Here is a 21,233-nt window from a genome sequence, read left to right as displayed (position 1 = left end):
GGGGGGTTGACAACCGTATCAAGAAAATACTGATCTGGTCTTTAAAAAGGAAAGAAATGCGGTGGGGGGTTTGGAAATAAGGTCGATTTTTCTCTCCCTTTCCCTCGAGGGCTGGCACAGCTTCCAGGTACGAAGCCCAAAAATACTGCAAGGACGGGGAGGGTCCTTTGCAAGGCGATCTATTTTTATTTCATTGTAATAAAATGCCAGCGCAACGAACCACTTCGCGGATCTCTATCGGGCCGTGGCAGTTGTGGGGGTTGCGTTTTTATTTGCTTTTTTTGCACGGGAGGAGGTGGGAAGAAAGAGGCTGTTTTTTGACTCGCACACTGCGCCAAAAGCACACGGGCTGCCCCGGTTTTAAGCATTGCAAACATTTGTTCCAAAGTGACAGAAGGACATTTCCCCCTCCCTCCCAAAAAAGAGCTTGTTCTGTATTTTAACAGAAGCTCTCCCCGATCTTTTTTTCTTTGGAGGGGGGAAGGTGTGAATAACCGGCAAGGTCCATAATTATGTCAATTTTTATATTTGGTCAGTAACACCCACCCCCCTCCAAGAAAAAAGGTAATATATTTAACGCGACCCCTCCCTTCCAGTGCACGTTAAGGATGATTTGTGCGACGCTTTCAGCCCTCTCCTAAATATTCCTCACCGTGATCGTGGATTTTTATTTCTAAGCCCGAATACACCAGCTTGCACACATTGCTTAACACTCACTCCCCTTTCATATGAATATATATAAATATATATCAGTATATGTTTATATATATCCCCTCTAAAGTGCTATCGAGAGACACCACGCAGCCGTACTTACGGTCTGTATTGAATCGAGTTGACCTTTTCCTTCTACAACTGCATTGAGTGTGTTTTTGTTGCAGCCGATTTTTATGTTGGGAGGAAAAAAACATTTAAAAAAAAAGAAGAGAAAGAGGCTAGATTTCTTCAACAAGATTTATGGGTTTTGGGGTTTTTTTGTTGTTGTTGTGTTTGTTGGAAGAAAACAGCACCAGATGTCATGGACCTTTAAAATAAAAAGAGGATTTTTAAAAAAAAAATTATAAAAATAAAAATGCCTGCAAAACACACACCGCCTCTCGCCATGCACACATGCACACTGCACAAACCAGCTCAGCTGCAAACAGCGAGCAGCAGAAATCAGAACTGCAGAGTGCAGAGTGTGAAGCAAAGCATAGACTCTATACCTGAAAAGGGACTTTTCTTTGTTCCCAATGCCCTTTCCCATCCGTCCAATCAGAGGCCAGCTTTTATGAAACCGGGCTCTCTGATTGGACAGCTGCTCCTCTCGGCTGCCGGAGGGGGGGGGGTGAGAAATGCACGCGCGCGCTCACACACACACACACACAGGCATAGAAAAAGCCTTGTATATTGCAATCGCCCGGCTGCGCTGGGGGCTCCGCTAGGCAGCCTCCTGCTACAGCAAGATACAAATCATGTTTCCCATTTCAATTACGGTATTAGCCTATACATTTTATTTAAATTAAAGGAGCAGCAAAGCGGGTGAGGAGAAGCGCTAGCCGCGTCTCCTGCAGGGAAGCAAGAGGGAGACTCCTCCACTCATTTGTGTGTGTGTGTGTGTTGTTGCTGCTGCTGCTGTTTGCAAAACCACAACTAATGGCTTCCCTATGTGATTTTTTTTCCCCAGGAGCCATTGAAAATCTCGTCTCGTTTCTCCGAATGGCCCCTCGCTGAATCTTTGCAACAACACGGCGCTGCCTGCGGATCTCCTTTTAATAATAAAAATAATTAAAAATAATAATACAGATGAGAAAGGCTTTTGAGCGACGCTTGCAAAAAAGAGAGCGCAGAGACCCTGTCCCCTTCCCCCACCCGCATTCAGCCCAATCGCCCTTTCTCAGCCTCCCCCTCCCCCCCCATATTTTATATTCTGCTCATTTTTACAATATGACTTAAGTAGGACAGTTCGATATTTATTGCGCAAAGGAGTTGTAACCCTTTTGTTTCCAGCTTGCTGATTTACTGCCGCGAGCACCGAACTGGAATAGCAAAAAAAAAAAAAAAAGCACTTAACGACCACGTGAACATATCAGTGAGAATACAATTATTTTCCAGCTACCCCGCCCCCACCGCCCATCACTCCGCTTAACCTCCTTCCAGCGACTGCAGCTCATCAACAATTGCATTTTGCTTTGGACTGAGAGCCAACCACGGATGCATTGAAACAGCAGCGCCTTCCAATATCAGGAAACTAGAAAGAGACTGCATTTGCAGAGCCCTTCCCCCATCCTCGTTGTACAGAATGCCTTTTACTGCAGCAGCCTAAAGGACTGCTGGCTTGAGCAGAGGTGGGGGGGGGGGAACATGCCATAATTAAAATGCCTGATTATTGGGAGGTAGTTCTGTGGCCATTCATTAGAAACCATTAAGCATATACATGCGAGTTAATACTAATCATTGTTTCATCAGGCACAGCAGATTCCTTTTGCAGCTCGCTGCAAAGGTTTTGTTTTGGGTTTTTCCCTGCTCTGAACATCTAACCGGCGGGAACCAAGATTGCATTTCTTAAAAAAGGAATATTTGAGCAGATAAGAAGACAATTTTATCCAAAAGTTAAAGCATGAAATTTGCAATGTACTGCTCAAAATGATAAATGGGTTGAGCCCTGCTGCTACATTAAGTGTTTCCATCGGGACATCACAAGGGTGCTCAGTGTAAAAATTTGTGGATGAGTAAACGTTACATGAGCCTCCTCATTCTGAAAAGAAAACATTGGCCTGACTAAAGATTGCTTTTGACTAAGGCTACTGCCTTGAGTTACTTTGCATGCTCATAAATCCTATTGACTTCAAAAGGCTTATAAGTGTGCAGAACATGGGCATTTAGTATTACTGGCAACATTCGCTTATCCAAACCTTACATTTTCCCCCTTTCCATTCAAAAGCTTAATCAAGCTTAATCTGCCACAAACATATTGTTGCATTATCCCTTGTGGTTAAAACTTCTGCACTATTGTTATCTTGTTAAAAACTAATTTGATTTTTTTTTTGTGATCTATCCTCGCTCATGAATATTTCTCAGCCAACTGTTGGTTTAAAATGTGCTGATTACAACCCATGCCATTTACAGATAGGTAGCCGTGTTGGTCTGCCATAGTCAAAACAAAAAAAAATTCTTTAAGGTGCTACTGGAAGGAATTATTTTTTGTTTTAACCCATGCCATGTCTGCCAATTAAGGACAGTCCTTTACCGATACAGTGATACCTCGGGTTACATACGCTTCAGGTTACATATGCTTCAGGTTACAGACTCCGCTAACCCAGAAATAGTACCTCAGGTTAAGAACTTTGCTTCAGGATGAGAACAGAAATTGTGCAGCAGCGGCACGGCAGCAGTGGGAGCCCCCATTAGCTAAAGTGGTGCTTCAGGTTAAGAACAGTTTAAGGTTAAGAACAGACCTCCGGAATGAATTAAGTACTTAACCAGAGGTACCACTGTACATGCCTTTATTTTAAAGTCATTTTTCTCTGGTCAAGAAACACAGTGACTTAAGATTGGCTTTGCAAATGAGCTTTAGCTTTTAGGCGCATTTTTATTTAGCTTGGCCTGTTCTGTGCCTGAGGAGTATGACGCTTTTGGCCCAAGTTAAAGTGCAATTTTGCATATTGTAACCTTATATGAGTGGCCTAGGGCAGGGGTCAGCAACTTAAGGCCCATGGGCCAGAAGCGGTCCAAAGAAGAAGAAGAAGAAGAGTTTAGATTTGATATCCCTCTTTATCACTACCCTAAGGAGTCTCAAAGCGGCTAACATTCTCCTTTCCCTTCCTCCCCCACAACAAACACGGTGAGGTGAGTGGGGCTGAGATACTCCAGAGAAGTGTGACTAGCCCAAGGTCACCCAGCAGCTGCATGTGGAGGAGCGGAGATGCGAACCCGGTTCACCAGATTACTAGACTACCTCTCTTAACCACCACACCACACTGGCTCTCACTCGGTTCTATTCAGTGCACAGAGGCCGTTTAACTGGCCCACCAGCCACCCCAGAACCAAGCCACCTGTGTGGCGAGTCCCCGCGTGCTGCGCTAAACCAGTAACCAGATACCAGAAATCACACCTGTGCATGTCTGCGGTGCCGAAATTCGCTTCTTTGCATGCCCAGATGCCAAGAATCACTTCTGCGCAGGCACGATTTTTGGCATCTAGGCATGTGCAGAAGCGATTTCTGGTGCCACAGATATGCGCAGACGCGATTTCCGGCATTGCACTGCACCAGTCCAGCCCACAGAGGATCTCCGCATTGCCGACCCCTGGCCTAGGGACTCTCTCCAAACCACCCTCCCGCTACAGCTCCAACCACCTTGAGTATTTTTGCCAGGGTGAAATTTGTGCTTGAACTCCGATGATGCCTTTTGCTTGACTGGATGAAGGAAAGTATGTGTGTGAAGAGAGAATGCATATAGGTCTAATGCCCTACCCTCCAACATTTCTCTGATGAAAATAGGGACGTTCTATTCTACATCAAGAAGCTTTTCCTGCCTTTGATCTTGCTGCAAACATAGACATCATGGGCACATCTACATCAGTCACCTTGAACCCAATGCAACCTCTCCACTGAACCTACCTCACAGGATTGGTGTAAAGAAAATATGTGTGAGGGAAGGGATCGTGTGTGACATCTCCCACAGATAAATGGAATGGAATAAAAATTTAGTGGTACGCTGCCTTCAGTCCCTATCAAGGGAAAAGGTGGGATATAATAATAATAATAATAATAATAATAATAATAATAATAATAATGGAAACCGTGAGAATGATCGGGAACATAGGTAGAGGTAAAGGGACTCCTGACCATTACGTCCAGTCGTGGCCGACTCTGGGGTTGCGGCACTCATCTCGCTTTATTGGCCGAGGGAGCCGGCGTACAGCTTCCGGGTTATGTGGCCAGCATGACTAAGCCGCTTCTGGTGAACCAGAGCAGTGCACGGAAATGCCGTTTACCTTCCCGCCGGAGCGGTACCTATTTATCTACTTGCACTTAGACGTGCTTTCGAACTGCTAGGTTGGCAGGAGCAGGGACAGAACAACGGGAGCTCACCCTGTTGCGGGGATTCGAACCGCTGACCTTCTGATCGGCAAGTCCTAGGCTCTGTGGTTTAACCCACAGCGCCACCCGCATCCCTGGTTCAGGAACATACAGAGAGTAAATCCTATTGAATTGAATGGGACTTAGTTCTGAGTGAAAATGCTTAGGATTGCAGTTTTTACACAGTTATCTGGGAGTAAGCTCTATTGAATACTGTGGGGCTTACTTCTTCATAGACAGTGTAAGGCTCCATTTACAATGAAGGAATAAACACTCCACGTGTTTCCTTAGAAATGTATGGCTGCTGAAGGATTGCAGTTATAGAATTTAGTGGATCGGCGACCTTTTCCTTCAAAATTCTAGGAAGGGCTTTGTATGCCAGCTTCACCATTTCCTTGATTTGGTCCAGGTATTTTATTTTCAGTATAAGCTCTGTTTTCACAACTACACGCCACTTTTAATTGTTCTCTGAGACATGGAGGGGAGGATAATAGGAAAACCAGGGCCAAATCAGAAACTAGCATAGCTTCTGTAATTCCGGGACCGTCTCAAAAAAATTGGGACACTTGGGATCATTCCCTACACAAGGTGTCACTACCAAACAGGTTTTTTCCTAAGTTTCTGCCTGCCTCACTTCATTAGATGGATGAACCTGATCACCACCAGATCTTCTGATGAAGATCTGAAGGACCAGGCAGGAATAAACAGTAGAAGGTGATTCTTCAGGTAGTTTTAAAAGAACTGAAATACTCGGTTCTATTCCTCTTCAGAAGTCATTGTTAGCATAGCATTTCAGCGCACAAGCGCCACACATTACACAGTGGGCTACACACGTATGAATTAAAATTCATGCATTGGCTCATAGACCTGTTGGCTGGTGGTGGACTGAGGAGAGGAGAAGACAAGAGTAAATTTTATGTTGGGAAGTTCCCAAGCTTGGGACGGACTTCTTTGAGCAGTTTAAACAACTATACTGTCGTGAAACTTACCGGGAAAATAAGAAATCAAGATAACAAACTTTTTATAAAAGAGCGGAAATGGTTTATTGAATATTTACAAACAAATTGTAAACAGATAAGAGCGAGGGCAGGATTATTGTAATAACCTGCAGTTTTATAAGAGCAAACATTGAAAGTAGATGAATAAATGATATAATTTGGAATATGCAGAAAATATTTAAAAAATAAATTTAAGGAACCGCAGAAAGAAAGGGAAAGGAAGCCGAGTTTTGAAATGTTAACATATTTGTATAATTATTGAAATGTGTAAAATTGAAAATCAATAAAAATTATTTTAAAAAAATAAATAACTGTGCTGTTTGCCTCTCTACAAATGGATTGTTTCCTGGGAGCGAGAAGATGAATTCTTTAGAAGAGTTCTGTTTATAGCCGCGCAGTTTCAATGTAAATAAAGTCTGTTGTGTCATCTCTTCAGAGATCCTCCCACACAGAGAATTTCAGAGTGTACTGCACATTGCTAACAAAACCAAATGCTTGCAAAGTGGGTGTTACCCAGGCAGCAGAGGCTACCATTTGAGAAACGCAGAGCACTGTAAACATTAATCATAAACTCGAGTTCTGTGCATTGCAAACTATTTCTGAATGGCTTTGTGGTGGTAGTTTTTAGGCTTAGTTTTGGAAACAATGCATTTGGCAAAAAAACCATGGGAAAACACACCATGCCCCATTGATTTCACTGCGACTCACTCCCAACTGAGTGTACATAGGATTATATCCTTACAGTACAATCCAGTGCTTGTTTTCTTGAAGGTAACTTGAGTTTTCACTGGCTTGTTCCCAAATGAATGTAAGATTTCAGCTCCAATCCAGTGACTAAGGCTGCACTTCCAACCCCACTAACATGGGGATAAGCCCCATTGAATCCACTAGGACTTACTTTTGAGTAGACATGGTTAGGATGTCCTGTCGCCATGCAGCCCAGGGCAACTTCCCGTCAAAATATGGGGGGACTGAGCCAGTCCGGGGGGGGGGGGGGACTGTAGAGGCTTTGAGTCCATAGAGTTGGTGTGTCTGGTTAGGTTTGTGTTTTAAGACTGTGAACTATGAGCCCCAACCAATTTGCAACATGGAGTAGTTACATTGGTCTATAAGACTTCCGTAAGGATTGGAGAAACAATATATGCCAGGTGTGAATTTATTATTAGAATCATTTCACATCATGGTCATTGGAGCAGATTATATCATTGGCAGCTCTTTGCGTGTGGAGGTCCCCAAGCCACCTCTGAAATAATTCACAAATCACATGTAATTTTTGTTTAAGGTTTTTTGCACCATTTTGGCCACAACTTTATTAAAATACAAAATCTGTGAGTGGTTGCTTAGACATTGGTTATGACTATCTGTCCCCCCGCCTGAGACAGAACTGACTTTCCGAACTCCATCGGAAGCCAGTGAAGGGAAAACTATGTTGGGGGTCAGTTGAGCTGAGCGACAGTCCCTCAGCGCTCACCCAACCAGCTCCCCAAGGCTTGCTGGCCCTGGTCCCATTTCAGGGATTGGACGAAATCATGGCAAGCCCCAGGATTCCTTTAACGGAATTCTCTTCCAGCACCATTGGAGGGGCAGGCACAGCCTATCCTGACCCCTCCACCACCAATTTTTATAACCAATGCCTAACCGCAACCTTACAAGTTGTGACGAATTGCTAAGTAGTAGGCAAAAACCAAATGGCACCAGTCAATCAGCCAAATGGACAAAATTCCTACTAGGCCCCTGCCCCAACGGCAGACGACCCCATGACAGGCATAGCAAGGTCAACCGGAGCACAGGGCAGGCGGGCGGGTGATCCGATGCCCTCAGCGAAAGAGAAAGCAAAAGCCAGTGTGCCCCAATATTTAAAGCCTATGGCCCCACCCACCCAATTTGCTACATGCAATTTGCCCCAGTAACCCGGTCAGTCAATCGTTGTGCCAGGCAATAACCATTAACCTGCCTGGCAACAGAGGGCTGGCCCGGCGGCCCCCACTGCAACCTGTGCTCTCATTTTAGGGAGAACATTTTTGTATGACGAATGTTTGCCGAAGCAACATTCAGACCAAATTTTCTGTGGTGACATCAGCATCCTGGTCTACTTCCAAAGACGTTTCAGCTACAACGGCACGTGCGTCAACACATTTCATACATCTACACAGTTCTAATCATGCTTTCGCATGCAACTCCAGAGCCTGTTTATTCCCTCTCATTAGCCACAAACACTTGGCCCATACATTAACGAGAAAAGCAAAATTAAGGTAGTTGGGTGTTTATTTCCCTTTTTTGGAGGGGGGACTTCTTGAACTAACATAGGCCTCTGTTGGATTTTCCTTTTTTTTATAAACAATATATATTTTACTTATTTGGTTAATAGCTCCGATTTTTCAAAACCGACCTCTGTTTAGACACGTTTCACTTTAGGCCGTTTCATGTCTGCAAAATTACAGTCATTTGCGCATTATTATTACAGTGAGTGGGAGACAGATTGTATTTAATGCTGGGTGGAGGGGAAGGGTTATTATGGGAAGTGATCTGCTACGGTCAGCACATAAATTCAGCCTGAAGAAAATTGCTTCTGAATAGTTAGTCTGTTAGCTCGCCAAGGAATGGTCACTGGGTGAGATTGCAAACATGCTGCTCCTCTATGAGTATTATACAATCCTAATGTTACAGAAGGATAGTCCACTGAACAAATGTTTTTGTAACTGAAACTGACAGGGGTGAAATAGCATCACTCCACCCCACCACATTCAGAAAGTATTTAATGGAAATGTGTAGATGGTGTTTCTTTTTTTTCCTTGAAAAAAGAAGAAGCCTACTTTAATAGCTGTGGGTTTCGAACGGCGCTGTTTTCTAAAAGGTGCAATTACCCAGAGCATATTAGCAGGGGTATGTGGTTGCTCCATATTTAGCTAGCAACATGTTGTTAATAAAACATAGATGGCTGTCTCTGCTCCTTTTATTGGGGGGGGGGGAGGGGAAAGTGCCCAGATGCAACCTGTATGGTTGCAACTGGGTGGCTGTGATCTTCGTCTTCATGCTTTAATGCGGCGGTTGCGTTGAGGGATAACAATGCTGAACTGACGGGCATTGATTACCACTCCCAAAATAAAAATGGTAATTGAAATCAGTTGGTCGTGAAAGCACTTCCTTTACTAATTAGGTACTATTATCAATAATATCAAATAATGGATAATAACTGATAAGAGTGCTTCTATTCCATATTACCTTTCCGCAGTTGCTGTAAAAAGCAGTCTTCCTCAACCAAGTCTCTCCCAAGATGTTTTAAATACAGTGGTACCTTGGTTCCTGAACTTAATTCATTCTGGGAGTCCGTTTGAAATGTTCGAAAACCAAGTCATGGTTTCCGATTGGCTGCAGGAGCTTCTTTTATTGTCTTTTTATCTGTTGGGAGCCACCCAGAGTGGCTGGGGAAATAATAATAATAATAATAATCATTATTATCATCATTATCATTATCATTATTATTATATAGAGTTGGAAAGGGATCCAAGGGTCATCTAGTCCAACCGCCTGCAGTGCAGGAATTCTGCCCACAGCCATCCCTGGGTGGGATGAAACCACCACTTTCTGGTTCACAAACAGATGCACTGACCTATTCTGCTACAGGGCCATCCTTGGTTTTCTTGTTGGTTCTTCCATCTATTCTCAGGGAGGCGGGGAAAATGAGTTTTTATTTTATTTTATGGAATGGTATTGCAATCTTGACAGGTGTGAATCGTTCTCGGCTCGTCTTTCTTCGTGCGATTTCAGAATCTACCGTAACATGTCAGATAGACGTAGATATCACCACTTTTACTCTCAGCCATTTTATCACTCCATTTATTTATTTTTAAATAAATCTTCTCATTAGCACTAAAATACATTTTTGGTCTATTTTAAAAGTATTTAAATATTTGCACAACAGCACTTAAATGGAAGAGTGTTATAGCACTAATTAAACAACTTGCTTTAATTTTTGATAACACCTCTCTGGCCTCTGCAATTTCAACAACATGCTTTCCCCCTAATGAAACCACACCTGGCTTAAGCGCTTTCTTTTTTGACATTCCGTTTTGACAGTAATCGGGCAACCACACGTAAATGCTAATTACATTATGGAATTTGGGGGTCCACCATGGCTATTTCGCGACTGGTGGTGCGGATGGCAAGATGTACCTAAGCAGCATAAGGAGTCCTCTATCTTGAAGCATGTGGGACGCGGGTGGCGCTGTGGGTTAAACCACAGAGCCTCGGACTTGCCAATCAGAAGGTCGGCGGTTCGAATCCCCGCGACGGGGTGAGCTCCCGTTGCTCGGTCCCTGCTCCTGCCCACCTAGCAGTTCGAAAGCACAAAGTGCAAGTAGATAAATAGGTACCACTCTGGCGGGAAGGTGAATGGCGTTTCCGTGCGCTGCTCTGGTTCACCAGAAGCGGCTTACTCATGCTGGCCACATGACCCAGAAGCTGTCTGCGGGCAAACGCAGGCTCCCTCGGCCTATAGAGCGAGATGAGCACCCAACCCCAGAGTCGTCCACGTCTGGACCTAATGGTCAGAGGTCCCTTTACCTTTACCTAGGTGTTACAAAAATGGGCAATGTGAATGGGCAGTGGGGAGAAACATGTGAACTCCAACCCGTTTTCATGGTGTCCCGCAAGTTGGAAGGTGATTGTTTGCATCAGTGAGCTCCCTGCCTCCATGGAGGCTCAATCTAGTCAGGATTGCTAAAGAGCTGAAGCCATGGTTTGTTGTTGGCCTGTGGATTCTTGTTAGGGAGAAATAAACCAGAACACTGTGTTCAGACATGCCACTAAGTTCTTCCCTTCCTGATTCTTTTATCTGCTCACACGAAGGAAGCAGCAGCTGGTCTGTGCACACAAGGAGGGCTTATTAAGCCAAGGTACTTGGGTTCTTGTTACATGTGAATGTAACCATTGTGTGGCAAGTGAACAGTGCTCAGTAAAGGGCGTCTTCCTGAGCGTTGCTGGAGAAACAGCCACAGTTTAGCCACCTGTTTGTACAGAACAAGCATAGACACAGATAGCACAGTGACTTTTTTTTCTCCCATTGAAGCAGCTTGAGGGAAATGTGGGGGAAATGGGCATCAGGGAAACATAAAGGTTGAAGTACTGCTCATTCTATGCATTTCCTTCTTCTGACTCCGGCTGTGAGAAAATATTTCACTGAGGAAATAAACACGTGAACAACACATTTCGCCAGGGCAGCGGAGTTTCGTGGATGGTTCCTTCTAACATGATTCTGAACAAAATGTGGCTCTTATCTCCATTTTTTAAAAAACTCTCCTTATTTCATCATTATTCTTTAAAGGGGAAAGTCTACACCGAAAAAGAAATCATGAAGAGGAAAATCCTGGGGTGTTTGTTTGGAGTGGTGAGGGGTGGTGATTTAAACACTCTCTCTCTCTCTCTCTCTCTCTCTCTCACACACACACACACACACACACACACCAGTCTCAGTTTTACTGCTACAATAGTCTTTTATGAGTGGGATTAGCTATGCCTAGAACTGGTGCAGTATTCATTGCAGCGCTGGCCAAAAACCAGGGAGTGGGGGAGATAGTGTGTTGTAAAATTAAATCACCACAGACTTGTCCGATTGGATTTTCATATTTGTTTTCCCCACCCCCACCCTTTAGGATGGAGAAATTTGGCCTAAAAACTTACTCTGCTATATTTTTCTCTCTCCCTCTTTCTTTATCTCTTTCTTCTGCATTCAGAAAACATGTTGAGCGAGCTGAAGCATTAAAAAGATCAGTCCTTGGCTGTTGAATGAAAGCCTGTTGTGTGTGTGACTCACATACTAAATGGAAATCTGCCTTCAAAGACTATTTTACTGCCTAATTATATATACACAAAATGTAGCTGTCTGTTTCAATCAAATCATAGGAAGAGAAATAAAACTCCTCTTAAGATGCAATTTTCATGGTTCGTCATAACCTCCCAACACACACTGGCAACGCAAACAGAGAGAAGTACAGCTGCGAGGTCCAGATAAGACTGCCGTAATTGTTTCTTCCCTCTTTTAATTATTGCATTATAAAGACATTATACCTCCTATTCGGAATCAGGGGAACTTGTGTCCTTGGGGGTTTTTTTAAAAAAGAAATATTTCCCCTTTTCAGAAAAAGGTGGTTGATATCCATCTGTTGGACAGTCAAGTCAATGGAAATCTACTTTCAAAGAACTTTGAACAGTAGCGCTCAAGATAGTTCATCCTCAGACTTAGATTATGTTAGGAATCAGATACTTCTACCCAAGCAGCCTATATTGATTGGGAGATGTTTCTTATAAAACACATGTTGTAAAATTTCATGTACAGGCTTGTTGAATTTTTTTGTTTGTACATGCATTCTTCATATGACTTTTCAGTGCTCAAATCATACTGCTTGATTTCTTGCTCTACACTTGTACAAACACCTAAAATGTTTATTCAGAGCGGCTGGGGCAGCCCAGTCAGATGAGGGGGAATATTATTATTATTATTATTATTATTATTATTATTATTAAATAGGACATCTCTATTTTCATCGGAGAAATGTCAGAGGGTATGCTGTACGAAACTTTTAGATATGCTCAGCATCCATGGGTTTGTTAGCAAAGTGCTTCACTTTATAGACATTCTTTTAATTCCTGTTGAAACAATGAGACTGAGAGGAGAGACTGTGTGATGGGCCAAGACACAGAAGGTACACGGGCTATTTATGGTGGTGGCTTGATTTAGCAACAGCTCTTATTGATTTAAAGGGAACCAATTTCCAGGCTTGGAGGGAATATAGCACAGAAATAACTTCATAAAATCAGTGTGTAATATTTTTAAATTGGCGCATCCTGTGGACTAGGCCAGAGGTGGGGAACTTGTAGCCATTAGAAACTGGACTCCCATCACCTCCAGTCAACAAAGTGGGAGCATCTAGAAGGCACCTGGTTCCCTGTCCATGAACTAGGGGTTGAGTTCAAAAAATAACCACCAATACCTTTTATTTTAGAAGGTCTAAGAAGCATTTATTTCTTATGCCAAACACCCACCCCCATTCATATAATGGCATTTCAGGCAGAGGGTGACTGTACCACATTCAATAAGCTGGAGCCTCTGCAATAAAGGAACTATCTTATGGAGCTGTTGCATTGAGTCATCAGGGACTAATGATTCACCTCTTCATGGCCAGAATCTGGAGCACTTGTGGGACATCTTTTCTCACACACTAGTTTGGCCTAATAGAGGGGAGCCTTTGGGCTGCTACTAAGCCATTTACATTGCCGAACCTAAACTTCAGCCATCATGACTCAGACACTCCAATTGTCCGTATTTTCCAGGGACATCCCCCAATTTACAGAAGCCGTCCTGGTTTCTGATTGGGTTCTGCTTTTTCTTAGGACGTCCCTCTTTCCATTGGATAAATAGTGGAGGGCATGGAGTTATCCAAACCCCGAGCCATAGAAAGGCTGCCTTGTATAGAGAAGTATAATTATAATGATTATGATTATTATTATTAAATAGGACATTCCTATTTTTATCGGAGAAATGTTGGGAAGTATGCATGAGTTTTCCAGTGCTCCTAGAGGTGATAAACAGGTAATGAGTCCACAGGAAGGATGGAGGTAGTCTTCAGTATTGGGGTCCCCTTGATGGTGGAGGAGGGTCTCTCTTTTGAGAATGCAGTCTCTAGCTTGTCAAGTGCACGAGGGTCCTGTTCCCCTTCTCCTCAGAGATTTCATTGTGTCCTGAATCCTGGTAGTTCCTGACAGCAACATCCAAGAGAGGACTACAATTCCAAAATGCAGTTGTGACCCACATTTCTAAATTCAGGTGAACACGGACCATATGTGGAAGTGCTTTCCACCACACAGGTAAGGTAAAGGTAAAGGGACCCCTGACCATTAGGTCCAGTCATGACCGACTCTGGGGTTGTGGCGCTCATCTTGCTTTATTGGGCGAGGGAGCCGGCGTACAGCTTCCGGGTCATGTGGCCAGCATGACTAAGCCACTTCTGGCGAACCAGAGCAGCCCACGGAAATGCCGTTTACCTTCCCACCAGAGTGGTACCTATTTATCTACTTGCACTTTGATGTGCTTTCAAACTGCTAGGTTGGCAGGAGCTGGGACCAAGCAACGGGAGCTCACCCCATCGCAGGGATTCGAACTGCCGACCTTCTGATCGGCAAGCCCTAGGCTCTGTGGTTTAACCCACAGCGCCACCCATGTCCCATTACCACACAGATAGCCTGGGCTTTATGATTCCTTGAGTGTACAGAGGCCATCTTCATGTGATTATTTTGGGATTCTTCCTTGACTGAACTAGACTTCTGGCACATTTGGCCACTCACTCTCATGTGAACTAGGCCAGTTCACATTTAAAGTTATCTGGAATTTAGTGCATATGTGTCTTCCTGGTCTCTGAATATGCTATTTCTGAGCCACCGGAACCAAACATGTATGAAGTAACCAGTACTGTTGTGATGGCCTGGGAATCCGATTCAGAGGCTGAACCGGAGGAATCCCAGCCTGCACAGGAGTCCCTGCCTCCAGGGCCGGCTGAACTGGGGCAGGGCCTTGATTTTGAAGCACCTACACCTGTGCCGGATCCTCAGGAGCAGGCACCAGGTGAATTCACTCTGGCTCCGGAGGTGGTTGAGGACTCAGTGCCTACAGGTGAGTCTCCTCCTGGGTCCAGTAACCCTTCAGCCTCTCCTGAACTGCAGAGGCTCAGGGCAGAGAGGCGAAGGGAACTGGTTTCTCCCAGGAGGAGTGCTCGCCTAAAGGCCAGGAGAGGCGGGTCTCCTGGGGGCCGGGGCCGCCCCTGGCCTCAGAGAAGATAAAGGCCAGTCAGCCCGGTCCCAGGTTGCGGGAGCAACGTCATTGAAGGGCTGTTTTGGCCAGCATCCAGTCCTGTTCCCCCAGAGTTCCTGTCCTTGCCCAGCTTCTCGCTGTGGACCCCGCTTCGCCCGAGGAGGACTGTCTGCCGACCCTCAACTCAGGTCCTGGACCTCGCCCCACGGTAACCTCCCCCCTGGACCAGCACAACTGTGGAGTTTGCCCAGATATATTTTTCTTCCAGAAGGGCCCTTCCCACTCACAGCTGGCTAGACGGACAGAAGGGTTTCTATTAATCTTTTTTTTTTAGTCAATGGTCACTTAATTTCATGTGCAATTAGATTCAAGACTTTTGGGATTGTTCAAATAATACTTGGAGCAGCAAACCGCCACAACCTCTTTGAGCTTAACTGTGTTCGTGCTACAATGGTTTGTTAAAGAACAGGAATTTCTCAGGAACAGAATTAAACTAAGTTAGCATTGTTTCACTGCGGCTGATTTTCTAATAAGAATAATTTGAAAACCTGACATTGGTAAACTATGGCAAAGGAGAAGAAAAACCCTGAATGCTTGGTAAAGCCACAAACATATTTTGTTACACAATTCCCTCCCTCCTTCTCTTTCTCTCTTACCAAATGTCTAATTTCAGATCCCTTTCACGTCCTTCTCCTGCAGCGTTTAATGTACGTGATTAATCTTGACTCGGCTTAATACTGCTAGGAATGTGGCAATGACCTCAGTTGAACACTGGGAAAGTGATTAATGTGAGATGAACGGGGGATATTTCTTACTCTGGACCCTGAATAAACACAGACATGCAGTATTCAGTTACAGACCTTTGCTCAATTGAAAATGGACCATGGATTCAAAGAATAACGTTTCAGATGCAATAAACAGTGTTCGAGGAAACATGGCCTTTGTTAAAGAAAATGCTGTTTCAAGCTAAAGTTCCCCTGAACATAAAAGATATATGATGCAATAAACAAAATGAACCAAAGGCAAGACACAGCCATTCAACCACTAACCACTGATTGAATTTTCCAACACTCCTGGACATTTCTGCGAGATAAACTGTTCACAAAAGGTCCGTGTTAAATATAAGCTTGTCATTTCATCTCCCTTCTCTGCCCCCATTCAAATTCCGAGGTCCAGCCCCTGTATATATTCTCAGCTTTAGGTTGTTTTGTGGTTTTTGAATTTTTTATGATGTGGGAAGACAGGCAAACAGTTGCTATGATTGTCAAATGGCTTAAATCAAGTAGAGAAAATGCAATAAAACACTGTTTCCATGGCAACACATTGTAACCTAGTACCTCTGGATTATGAGCCAGCTCACATCTATGATCATTATTTGTTGACAGACATAAATTCAGCCTAAAAGCATTAATTTTACCAAGGAGGATGAGGGGAGGGAGCTGGAATGTTCAGCTACGATATAATACTGCTTAAATATTTTCCAAGGCAAGGCTGGCATCTCAACACCCATTTACAGAGCCCCTTTAATACTCTGGTTTAATAAAGCAAATGAAAGCACTGTTTAATTTTTTATTTTGGGGGGACATCTTTAAGACAGTGCAAGAAATATATACGTCTCCTTACAGCAATTGACATGCATTCTGCTTGAAGAAATACAATAGGAAGGATTCTAAATGGTGAGCTACAATTTGATTTCTACAAAATCAAATAATGTGCCTTGTCAGTGGCTGAGGAAAAAAAAAATCCCAAAACAGAAACATTTCAAATAAACAACATGTGGTAGGACAGCGAGCCTTCATATATTTTCAAAAACCTCCAGTTCCCATCTGCCACACTGTTTTATGTCAATACGGGGGGTGGGAAGCAAATGGAGCGAATTCATTTGTTTGAATAATTTTGACTTTCCTAAAAATAAACACACAAGCTTATACTTCATGGTAACAAAAGCAATTCTTCTATTTATTCCCAACCTGTTAATTATTAATCAAAGCATTCAACTACAATAAACAATTCTTAAAAAACTCTCCCCCCCCCTTCGTTCTCCCACTAGTAAACTGTTACTGATTTAGGAGGAGCTGTGGTTGAAAGAGAGACTGGATTGCAAAACAGCTGCTTAGGAAAAATACACCTCTCTGAATAACCTTGGCTAATACTCGTATCACTGCATATTGGAGATAACAAATATCATAGGTTATACCGGTACTTTGAACACCCTGAGATAGCTCAATTGGTGGAGCATGAGACTCTTAATGTCAGGATCTTGAGTTTGAGTCCCACACTGGGGAAAAGATTGCATGGGGTTGGAGTAGACACCCCTCGTGGTCTCTTCCAACCTTAAAATTCTATGAACAGAAACATCGTTGCCTATTTTAGATTGTGTACATCAAGCATGGCCAAACTTGGTCAGGGATGAGGGGAATTGTAGTCCCAAAGCAACTGGAGGGCCATGTTTGGCCATGCCTGGTGTACATCTCTTTGTGTGTTAAAAGGTAAAGGTAAAGGGACCCCTGACCATTAGGTCCAGTCGTGGCCGACTCTGGGGTTGCTGCGCTCATCTCGCTTTATTGGCCGAGGGAGCCGGCGTACAGCTTCCGGGTCATGTGGCCAGCATGACTAAGCTGCTTCTGGCAAACCACAGCAGCGCACGAAAATGCCGTTTACCTTCCCGCCGGAGTGGTACCTATTTATTTACTTGCACTTTGATGTGCTTTCGAACTGCTAGGTTGGCAGGAGCAGGGAGTGAGCAAGGGGAGCTCACCCCATCGTGGGGATTCGAACCGCCAACCTTCTGATCAGCAAGTCCTAGGCTCTGTGGTTTAACCCACAGCACTACCCGCGTCCCTTTGTGTGTTAGGTTCATGTTAATTTTACCATCAGATGCTCTCTTCCAGGTTGCCCTTCTTTCTGAAGTTAGGTGAATGCATCCTTTTATTTGGAATTATTTTCTGAGTGAGGGACCTTCACTGGCATCAAACCTTTCCCCACACTATTGCCTTGTGAGGATTTTAAAAATTTGCCCAGGCCTTCCAAAATCATGTCAGTTAGCTGGTTTTAACATCTTCAACAATTTTTAGTGATGCTGCTGGGTTTGTTTTTTGTTACTTGATGGAATGCTTTTCTTTCTCTGCTGCTTTTAATCATTTATTGTAATTATGTTTTAAATGCATATCTATTTGTTTTGAAAAAGTGTGACTGAGAGGTTGGCTCAGGTGCCAAGGCTTCCCAATAAATGAAAAATTCTGTCAACACCCTTATAATGAGATGGAGCTCAGGGCCCCAATCCAAGGATGCTCAAAGCCTACAAAGATCTCCCCAAGAAAAGCAGATGGTTAACACCATGGGTAGGCAAACTGTGGCCCGGGGGCCTGGATCCGGCCCAATCGCCTTCTAAATCCGGCCCGCAGAAAGTCCAGGAATCAGCGTGTTTTTACATGAGTAGAATGTGTCCTTTTATTTAAAATGCATCTCTGGGTTATTTGTGGGGCATAGGAATTCGTTCATCGCCCCCAATATAGTCCGGCCCCCCACAAGGTCTGAGGGACAGTGGACCGGCCCCCTGCTGAAAAAGTTTGCTGACCCCTGGTTAACACTGTCAGGGTTGACAGTGTTGATCACCTATCGGGAAGCAAGGAGGGTGTGTTGTGCCACTGAATCAGTTCCCCACCAAAAAATGGTCAACGTTAATCATTAATTTATTCAACACGTTTATATACTGGTACTTTTGGTATCAATGCACCAAAATTGATAGTACTGGCTGTGTGTTAGAGACAGCACATGCAGAAACAATTCAACATGAATGTCTGAACATGCCAGCACCAGATACAGGATGTGTTGAGAGGTTTTAGGGGACAGGGGGCGGACAGGTGTGGAGGACTCCCTGGTCCTGAATAGGGCAACTGTGCCTCTGAAGGACCAGGTGCGCAGCCCGGGAGTCATTTTGGACTCACAGCTGTCCATGGAGGTGCAGGTCAATTCTATGTCCACGGCAGCTGTCTACCAGCTCCACCTTGTACGCAGGCTGAGACCCTACTTGCCTGCGCACTTTCTCACCAGAATGGTACATGCTCTTGTTATCTCCCGCTAGGACTACTGCAATGTGCCGTTCTACGTGGGGCTACCTTTGAAGCTGACCCAAAAACTACAACTATTCCAGAATGAGGCAGCTAGACTAGTGACTGGGACTGTCCACCGAGACCATACAACACCAGTCTTGAAAGTCCTACATTGGCTTCCAGTACATTTCCGAGCATAATTCAAAGTGTTAGTGCTGACCTTTAAAGCCCTAAACGTCCTCGGCCCAGTATACCTGAAGGAGTGTCTCCACCCCCATCATTCTGCCTGGACACTGAGGTTCAGCTTCTGGCAGTTCCCTCACTGAGAGAAGTGAGGTTACAGGGAACCAGGCAGAGGGCCTTCTCAGTAGTCAGATGTCTAAGTTTAAGGAAGTTTTTAATGTTTGATGTTTTATCGTGTTTTTAATATTCTGTTGGGAGCTGTCCAGAGTGGCTGGGGAAACCCAGCCAGATGGGCAGGGTAATAAATATATTATTATTATTATTAGTAGTAGTAGTACGTAGCAATTTTTTGCCTGAGCGCATCACATCCAGCAAACATCTTTGTATGCACAGAGCATACTTGCTGGAGTGTGGCATGGGTCACGTGAAGGATGTTCACCCTGCATTCATAAAGCAAAACAAAAAATCTGTCTTGCCAAAAGCCTGGAGGAGACAACCAAGTGTCACTTTTGGGAACTGCATAGCCTATGACATCAAGAGTAAACAGGTTTCAATGGGCGCAGGGCCACGCAATTACCAAACATTCATCATGAAATGGGCGTTGTTTATTAAGACAAATACATAGTGTAACATCAGATTTATAACTGAATGCAGATGTACAAACATGCTTGGCTATGTGCCTAAGAAAACTCATTTTATGAAATGCATATTCAGGAGCTAGTGGAAGAGCTACAAATAGCTCGTGATATAGGTATAGTTCATAATTGTCTATTCAAGGATATGGATTTGCTCAGGTAAATAATGTTTGGTTGTATTATGAGTCTCATATCAGTGGCCCAAGAGAGCCAGTGTGGTGTAGTGGTTAAGAGCGGTAGACTCGTAATCTGGTGAACCGGGTTTGATTCCCCGCTCCTCCAGATGCAGCTGCTGGGTGACCTGGGCTAGTCACACTTCTCTGAAGTCTCTCAGCCTCACTCACCTCACAGAGTGTTTGTTGTGGGGGAGGAAGGGAAAAGGATATTGTTAGCCGCTTTGAGACTCCTTCGGGTAGTGATAAAGCAGGATATCAAATCCAAACTCTTCTTCTTCTTCTTAATTAGACAAAAGTGTAAAGACATTGGAGATGCACAATCAGTGTTGTGCTTTCCTGATGCCCAAAGGTTCTTTTATGCTACTCTCTTATTCGCAGCAAAATTCTCATTGAATGCTATCAACAAGATTGTAGGCCCATCCATAGAATCTTTTGGTCTGATCCCTTGCTTTGATGAAAGTTCCAAGTGAAAATCTCATTGACTCTCCTGTTGATGTTTGTGAAGGTACAGGACCAGAACACCCAATCTTAGTGGTCTTTTGTTTGATGAGTATCTTCTAAATTTGGAAGATAATCTCTCAATTCTTTACCTGTGCCCTCCTTTCAAAAATCCCTACCCCACCCCCTGGTCTTATTTATGTGCTGAAAACTTTATTTCCAGAAGGTGGTATGCTAAGATGGATACAAATGGTATTATTTGTATGTATGCATCAAAAGATCAGGAGAAAGTCAGAAAAAATGTTAAGGAAAATGTGTTCTTCCTCTTCCCTCCCCAGAGCTGCTGAAAAAGCTTTTAATTAATGAAAAGATTCCAAGTCAAATGGAGAAGAGTTTGGTTTTAAATAGCACAAGTTGCATGTTTTCATGTTTTCTGTGCGATATCATATTTAGTCCCTACATCATAGAGATTAAATGCAAGGAGTTAACTTGCATATATCATTGCTTCCTAAAATGATTTTCCACCTAAACTCAGCAAGTTAAGAGAATTTTTTTTGGCAAACAGCTGATAAAGATCCCCATTTCTTAATGTAGGAACAAGTAAACTTTGCTTGACAGACTATAATACCTCTTTCATGGTGATTATATAGCAACTAACTTAAAAAATAGCTTGGAAAGAATATAAATATATTTTCTTGGACATTTTCCAAACTGGAAACTTTGGTTCAGCCCACTGAGTTGCGGTTCTCCTCAGCTCCATAAGTGAGATGAATACAAATGGAAATTGCACAGAAGGCGTGATTGGCGGTTTTCACACCTTAATGGCTATTTATAATGCAGGCAGGATACTAATTCAGCCATTTTGGATTTATTTGCTCCCTGTAGAAAG

General features: G+C 43.7%; 2 protein-coding genes across 2 annotated transcripts in view; one reads left to right on the top strand and one right to left on the bottom strand.

The window, feature by feature from the left end:
- Positions 1-1,199, bottom strand: part of ZNF608 (zinc finger protein 608) — a gene marked incomplete at its 3' end in the record, with an annotated part of 124,996 nt that extends 123,797 nt beyond the window's left edge. Inside the window, exon 1 of the mRNA XM_083702182.1 lies at positions 815-1,199. The remainder of the gene's footprint in view (positions 1-814) is intronic.
- Positions 1-21,233, top strand: part of LOC310826960 (uncharacterized protein) — a 430,074-nt gene that overhangs the window by 12,229 nt on the left and 396,612 nt on the right. The window lies entirely within an intron of this gene.

The sequence above is a fragment of the Podarcis gaigeae genome, assembly GCF_964106915.1.
Source record: "Podarcis gaigeae genome assembly, chromosome: 11".
Classification (NCBI taxonomy): Eukaryota; Metazoa; Chordata; class Lepidosauria; order Squamata; family Lacertidae; genus Podarcis; species Podarcis gaigeae.
Note: the sequence above shows the minus strand (reverse complement) of the source record. Positions and strands in the feature narration are given on the sequence as shown.